The sequence below is a fragment of the Solanum pennellii genome, chromosome 2, assembly GCF_001406875.1.
Source record: "Solanum pennellii chromosome 2, SPENNV200".
Lineage (NCBI taxonomy): Eukaryota > Viridiplantae > Streptophyta > Magnoliopsida > Solanales > Solanaceae > Solanum > Solanum pennellii.
The window spans coordinates 34,037,787-34,046,085 of NC_028638.1; positions in this window are offsets into that span (position 1 = coordinate 34,037,787).

Here is an 8,299-nt window from a genome sequence, read left to right on the forward strand (position 1 = left end):
GGGATTAATGTAATTTGGTAGGCTTTGAAAGGCACAATCGGGTCAAAAAAGGCCTACAATCCTTTCTCAAACCAAACATTACTCATGATTTCGCCTCGAAAAACATTCAGGTCAAGTTCTAGATCAACAGTGTAACACAATTGAACTTTGATCAAAATCTCACCACACAATGCACATGAAACATAAGGTTAGTTTTATTCTTATCTTGATTGCATGCAAGAGAATTTTCAAGCATCACAAAAGTACAGATAAGAGGTACCACGAGAATCTGTAGTTTACCGCAAAGTCAGTCTTTTCAATCATATCGAATATATTTACATGCTCTTAACCACATAGGTCCCAACTGAGCTGAATACGTGACTCTTACGGTATGTTAATTATTTTTTTTAAGAGAATGATTACCGAACCCGAGAAGAGCTGCCAACGTATCTCATTAACATGAGAATCAGGTGTGCGTAGTTCATGCAAATATGACTTGAAAAATATGCACAAACTTTTTTTTTTTTGAAAAGGATAATACCGAACCCAAGAAGGGTTGCCTACGTATCTCATCGAAATGAGAATCAGGTACGCATAATTCGTCCAGATATGACTTGGAAAATATGCACAAACTATTTTATAATTTTTTTTCCGTGCAGAAATGACTTGGAAAATATGCACAAACTATTTTTTGATTTTTTTTTATTTTTATTTTTGGAAAGATAATACCGAACCCAAGAAGGGTTGCCTACGTATCTCATTAATATGAGAATCAGGTACGCGTAGTTCGGCCATATATAACTTTGAAAATATGCACAAACTCTTTTTTTTTTGGGAAAAGATAATACCGAACCCAAGAAGGGTTGCCTACGTACCTCACCGAAATGAGAATCAGGTACGCGTAGTTCGGCCAGATAAGGCATATAATAATTTAAAGATTTAGACAACTCAAAGAAATTCCTAGGTCTAACGCCACTGAAATTTGTAGTCATGAAGTGCTTTTTTTTTTTAACCAATATGTTTTATAGCCTCTTAATCGTCAATATTTATACTGTCTGTTGAATGTAACCTACGAATTTCTACAGTAATGATTTGTTGTACTCTTTTTGGATGTTTTCTTGGACTTTTGTCTTCTTCCAATTTTCACGAGATCCAGACATTGTTATGACCATCCCCGACTGATGTCGGGGACGGTATCCTACAAAAATATGAGAAATATGTGAGAGCAGGACCATCATGCAAAATAATAATAAAATAAGTGGGTGCCACTTCATAGTTAAATGCTCCCCTGATTTATCGTTTTGACTTGATATAATTGAGAAATGCAAAGACTCTAATTTCGCTTCGCTAATCCTCTTGTCTCTTGCAACTTTGGACAAATAATGATCTCATTGTTCGGACATAAATCAACATTTAGCATTGAAGAAGAACAACTCAAAAGTGTAAAAGTGTTAGTTCCTGTCCATAATGGATAATGCAAAATATCACAGAAATAATGAATTAAACACATACAAATTGAAATATATCACATAACATACAAACAATTTATTGCGCGTCCTATACAAATATGTGACCCTTTTATGCCTAGGGTAAGCCTATCGATTCGAAGGATGTATACGTCATTTGAAATATTTCATTGCCCCAAAACTCAAATTTATACAAATTTTATGAATAAAACCTAATGGGAATACATAATAGGGGAAATGTATACAAAATAATCAGTCCCACGCAGGGGTACAACCCTAAACTATGCCTCCACGAAAGATCCTTCTGCTTTCTTGATTTGTTGTCATCTCCGGGTGTCAATATCTTCGAATAGACTAGTAGCTGGTGAAGCTCTTTCTTTAACCTAAGCAAACTATAATCTAATCCTTACCCTATGAGACAATGATTTTCTCAAACAACGTATACATCCTTCAAATTTAAACACATAAGCATGAACATCCTTTTAGGCCGTGGGCCGTTTTGGACTCAAGGTGGTCTTCTAATGGGGCACAACACGCCTTGGGTGTTGGTCATCTTAGGCTGATGCTTAAATTCGGATTTGGTTTTGCTCTATCCTAGGATGACTAGAATTGGTATAGAAGTGACGGTTACCCGAGTCGGACAGACGACGGGGTGAAGCTAATAAACAACGTTGGATGACCGCATGCCAACTATTCGTTTATTACTTCCAAAGATTAGACTTGTGTGTTTTTCTGAAGGACGCCGTGGTAAGCCGCGTAACTTCCTTTGTCCTAATGCAAACTATTTTTCATTTGACGAAAATTATGCCATGAAATGCAATGATAATATACACAAAATAAAATGAATAATGAATAAATACAATATACAAATAATCAGCAAAATAAAAATACAAGCTATAACATAACAATAGAACAAAAATTTCCTCAATTTGAAAAAAATAAATTCATATTGGTTAAAACCTCTAAACTCCCCAACGGAGTCGCCATTCTGTTTACATCCCTACTCTTTCGAAATAAGGCGAAACATCTCGGCAACTCAAAAAATAATTAATTGATTCAATTTTAACAAAGTTATAAAAATAAACGAGTTTTAAAAAAGAATCGCCACCTAATTTTAGGAAAACTAGAAAACCAATTGTTAATTACGAAACCAAATTATTCTAGGTAAGGGGTTCAAGTTATTCCGAAGGGAAGGGGTTAGGCACCCTTCGGAATCCACAATTGTGGTTCCCGACTGAATTCATTTTTTTTCAAATTGAGGAAGAATATAAAATAATGCACAGATATAATAAACATGCAATATATAAAATAAAACAATAATCATCGGCCTAAGGTTTGCCTAACGTCAATATTTACAAAATAACAAAATAAAAATATAATTCGAACTTTTTCGAATAATTTCAAGGAGAAGCACCTCCGTGTACCTGTAAAGACACTTAGTAAAAGAATTAGTGCCAAATAAATATAACTAAAAATGAATAACTCAAAGAATAACTTAAGAATAAAAATCCGTCTTATTGACATGGGAGGCCTTGGAAATCGACGGTAATTTCTTCATTGGCCAATTTCAACAACTAAAATATGTAAACTTAAATTAAAATTCCGTCTTTTAAAATGGAAAGACCTCCAAAACCGACGGAGAGTTTTCTCATTGGCCCTTTTAACAAATATATTTAATATAACTTGAACATCAACAAAACATAACAAACTTATCCCAAGAGAATACGGAAAATAACAACCAAACTAAAACAACATAATTAGAAATGAAAACAACAATAACGTAATATATATAAATAAAAATAACATCAAAATAGAATAATAACAAAACCCTGAAAAGTTAAGATAGCAAATAGTTGACTAACAATTTCAAATAAAAATAATAATAAATAAATAAACATCAAATCATAAAATAATGCTAATACTAAAACTACAATAAACACAAATATTAATTGACTTTTAGAACTACATTAAACTAAAAAAACAAAACAAGTTACATATAATAAACAGAAAACATAAAAGAGCTGGGAATTAAATAAAACAAGGCTAAGAAAAAAATTTACCTGGTTCTGGGCGGCGAACCGAAACTACGAGTTTGAAGAAGACGACTCCATCTCCTCAACTCGAAAAACCATAAAAACACTTTTAAAATTTTTGAACTATGGGAACCAAGAATTCTCAAAATTTTATGAGTATTCTTTTGTTTTCCCCTCCAAATCCTCTTTTAAAATATTGAATAAAGTGGGTTTCTATAGAAACCCAAAAATTCTCAAAAAGGATAAAATACCGATGTGGGACTATTGCAAAATTAAAAATTGTTTGGGAGACAATGTGGGAAAGGCAGATTTTTTTTTTTTTTTTGTATTTGACTCAAAATGTATGAATTTTAAAATCATCGGACCAAAATTTGTTATTAAATAAATAAAGCTTCAAAATCACGAATTTTTAAAATGTTAGGTCAAAATTGGGTGTCAACAAACCAATCCACTACCCACTCATTACTAACTAAACCTCACTCAATTAATAATTCAATTATAATATCAAAATCGTCACAAAAACTACTAAAACACGATGAAATTATAGATTACTGAAAATGACATTCAAAATTATTCGAGTCCGACTCGAAGCCCCAAATTTAGGTTAAGCCGCTTATGTAGGAGAACACTTTCTTTCAAAATTGAATTAGAAATTTATGATTAAAGGTAAAGAAGTAATACATCCCGAATTAATTCATGCACTTTTTTTAAATATAATTTTTTAAATATTTATGATTTATTTTAAAACCTTTTATATATTATTTTGAAAAAAAGTTACCTGTGAAGTAATATCACATAATTAAGACGTAAAAATAATTAAGATGAACATAGTCAGACTTTTAAGTTTATCGGTGATTCTTATGTTGCCACTTGAATGTATGATAATTTACTTCTATATTTTTTTAAAAACACTTAATTGGCAGTAGCTTGCATTAATAATTTGACGGTTCATTAATTTAGAGGGATTTAATTAGTAATGGGTGGGCAGTGGATTGATTTATAAATTACACTAATAAGTTAAATTATAACAAATAGTTGAGCGCCACGTATTTTAAAAAATATTTAAATAGTTTAAATATAAAACCGTTAAATAAGTGGTCAATTTTGAACCAAAAGGTGGATGACAAGGGTATTTTGGACCCACTAGGTGGGTGAGAAGGGCATTTTGGAGCCAATAGGTGGATGAAGGGTAATTTTGTACCATTTTCAATACTTTGAGGGTATTTTAGGCCCTTTTCCGTCTTAAGAATGTCTGATATACTAATCCTCAGTTGATGGTAACTAGATATCAAATAAATCTCAGAAAACACTACGACATATTGAAGCTAGTCAAATAGATCATCAATACGAAACATGTGGTATTTTCTTACTATATGTATTTTGGATTATGATTGTGTTGTAAGAATTACTTGTGTTAATTTGTACACTGTGAATTGTACAAATTAAGAAAATACAATTCGAGAAACATAAGACGTCAAGGACGAAACCACTCGTCTACAATTCTTCTACCATCAATTCTTTGAGAAGATTTGAGACACGCTATTATAGAACTTTTTAATATTTTATCGTATTGGATAAATTATGTATTTCACAGTTAATGTTAGTAAGTCCTGAAGATAATCAAGACTATATCTTATTCTTAATAGTGTAAATCCTTTTTTCTACCTTGTCTAATATTTTGTAGATGATTTTTTTGTATATTTCATGAGTTAGAAATTTGATAGATTTTGAATTTTTAAAAAAGTAGTTCAATTAATTTGTGAAATCAATATATATATTCTACGTAGAGTCTCAAGGATCAGTACAGAGACGTCTGTACTTATCTCTGAGAGACTATAAAAATTAGTAGGAAACTTCCTTTTTGTTCATTATTTCTTATCGTGAGTGGTTACCTTATTTAGCACTGAGTTATTGTATACTCTTTTGACAGATGACGAGGACTAGAGATAATGTTACTGGTGGAAGATGGGAGGCACTTTTCGAGGCAATTGTTGAGGCCCCACCTAGGGATAGGGGTAGAGCCTGAGCTAGCTAGAGGTCCTGCTCGTGGTACGACACTAGCCAGAGGTCGTGGTCGTGGAGCAGCACCAGTAAGAAGTCGTGCTAGAGAGGTCTCTCTAGAGCCTCAGATTGATGACAGAGGGGACAAAGTTCCTCCAGAGTCTGCAGTCACACCTTTGCTTTAGGAGAGAGGGATCAGACCCAATAGTAGCAGGAAGCCCTAGTTATTCAGGATACGGTGGGGCATTACAGTGGATCCTGCGGTTGAGAATGATATTGCACCAGCAGTTGGGGGTCAAGGTGCCCCATTCGTTGTTCTGACAGAGGACGAGCAACGTAGATATTAGAGGTTCCGAAAGATAGATCCACCCTAGTTTCAGGGTAAGAAGAGTGAGGATGCTCATGAGTTTTTGACTACATGCCGAGATTTGCTAGAGGTTGTTGGATTAGCTAAGTCACATGGGGTTCGATATGCTACACTCCAGCTTCGTGGGCCAGGGAGAGAGTGGTGGAGAACTTATTCAGGGTCTTTTCCAGTTGGATCTCCTTTAGTAACTAAACAAGTTTTCTAGTGCATTTCATAATCATTTTTATCCCTTGGAGCATGAGAGAGGAGATTCGCTTGAGGTTTGAGAATCTTGAGACAGGACAGCTTATCTGTTACAAAGTATAAGGCACGTTTTTGCCAGTTATCTAGGCATGCTTTGGCCATTATTCCAGATGAGACAGAGAGGATCTGTAGATATGTGAGGGGGTTGACTTTCTCTATCAGATCAGCTGTGTTTCAGGCATCTCGAGAGGGGGTTTCTTTCCAGTCCATTGTGAGTGCCGCCAAAAAGGCGGAATTGATGGAGAGAGAGGAGTTTGGGGACCCTAAAAGGGCCCGTACATCAGGTCAGTTTGATGGTGCCTCATCTAGAGGCAGGGGATCACACAAAGGGAGTGGTTCCTTTCAGCAGCGGGGACCCATTCATGCATCTATGCCAACTAATTTGAGGGTGGTCATATATCTAGGGGTTCTTATAGCTCGGGTCAGGGCTCGTACGGTTTACAACAATGACCTACAGGGTGAGGTAATTGTAGTGGGTTTTCATGGTCCGCACAGCAGTTTCCATGTCAGAAATATTGCTTTACTTGGGGAGATCTCGATCACATAATGCGGCAGTGTACTTCTCAGAGGGGTCGTGGTGGGCCCCAACCTGATTCTTCATTTCAGGCTAGACCACCGATACCGCAGGGTAGAGGTCGAGGCAGATTTCAGTCAGGTAGAGGCGGTAGAGCTTCTAGTAGTGTTGTTGCAGCTCAGCAGAGTGGGCGTAGAGGTACCACCCAGATTGGAGGTGGCCGAGGGGGCCACTGTTATGCTTTCCGGGGAGACCTGAGGTGGAGACCTCATACTCTGTTATTACAGGTATCATTCCAGTATGCCATTGACCTGCGTCTGTATTGTTTGATCCAGGGTCTATATACTCTTATGTGTCTACCTATTTTGCTGCTGAATTTGACTTGATATGTGATAGCATGATTGTACATATTTTTGTTTCTACACCCGTGGGTGAGCCCTTAGTGGTAGATCGAGTGTATCGATCCTGTCTTGTTTCTTTGGCTGGGTGTGACACTTAGGTAGACTTAATCATTTTGGGGATGGTAGACTTTGATGTTATTTTAAGTATGAGTTGGCTTTCTCTTTATCATGTTGTCCTTGATTGTAATGCTAAGATTTTGACCTTAGGGATGTCTGGCGTTCTGAAGGTTGATTGGAGGGGTGTTAGTGGTTTTTATCCTAGCAAGGTCATCTTTATCTATGCTCAGAGATTAGTAAAGATGAGATGTTTGTCTTACTTGCTTTTATTCGGGATACTAGTGTTGAATCACCTCCCATGGACTCTGTTCCCGTGGTTCAGGAGTTTCCCAATGTATTCCCTTCTGATCTTCCAGGTGTACCTCCCGATAGGGATATTGATTTCGCTATTGATTTAGAGCCGGGCACTAAGCCTATTTCTATCCCTCCCTACCGTATGGTGCCAGCAGAGTTGAAGGATCAATTGCAGGATTTATTGAGTAAGGGTTTTATTCACCCTAGTTTGTCACATTGGGGTGCCTCAGTGTTGTTTGTGAAGAAGAAGGATGGAACTATGAGGATGTATATTGACCACAAACAGTTAAACAAGGTAACAGTGAAGAATAAGTATCCACTTCCGCGTATTGATGACTTATTCGATCAGCTACAAGGGGCGTCATTTTTCTCTAAATATAGATAAATGAGGCCTTATCGAAACAACATTAATTATTTTGGAAACTTAAATATTGTTTTTCGGTATTAAGTTTTTACTCAAATATATTGTTTAGTAAAATCTACATGTGTTTTAAAGTTGTATACTCAATGATATGGATTACACAGTCACATATAATAATTTATTCAGTTTGTCTATAATTTTTTTATTAATTTACACGATATGCATGTATAAAACACGTATACTAAACTAATTCAATCAATTGTTCAACTCCTAACTTCAAAACAAATTTGTTTTTCTCAATATATCTTTTCAAACAAAGTCTTTCACCTCTATCCTCATGATTAAATATATTATCCGATGTCACTGGTTTTTCATATGCTACTTCAATGTTAACTCGTTATAAATTTAACATCAAAGTCTCGAGCCCTGAGTAATCATCTCCATCACAATGCATCCAAGAACAAAAATATTAATGACATGTTTCAATTACTCAATAGGATAGGAGGCCTAAAGCGAAACTTTTAAAAAAAGAGATCTTATGATTGATTTTATATATATATATATATATATATATATATATATA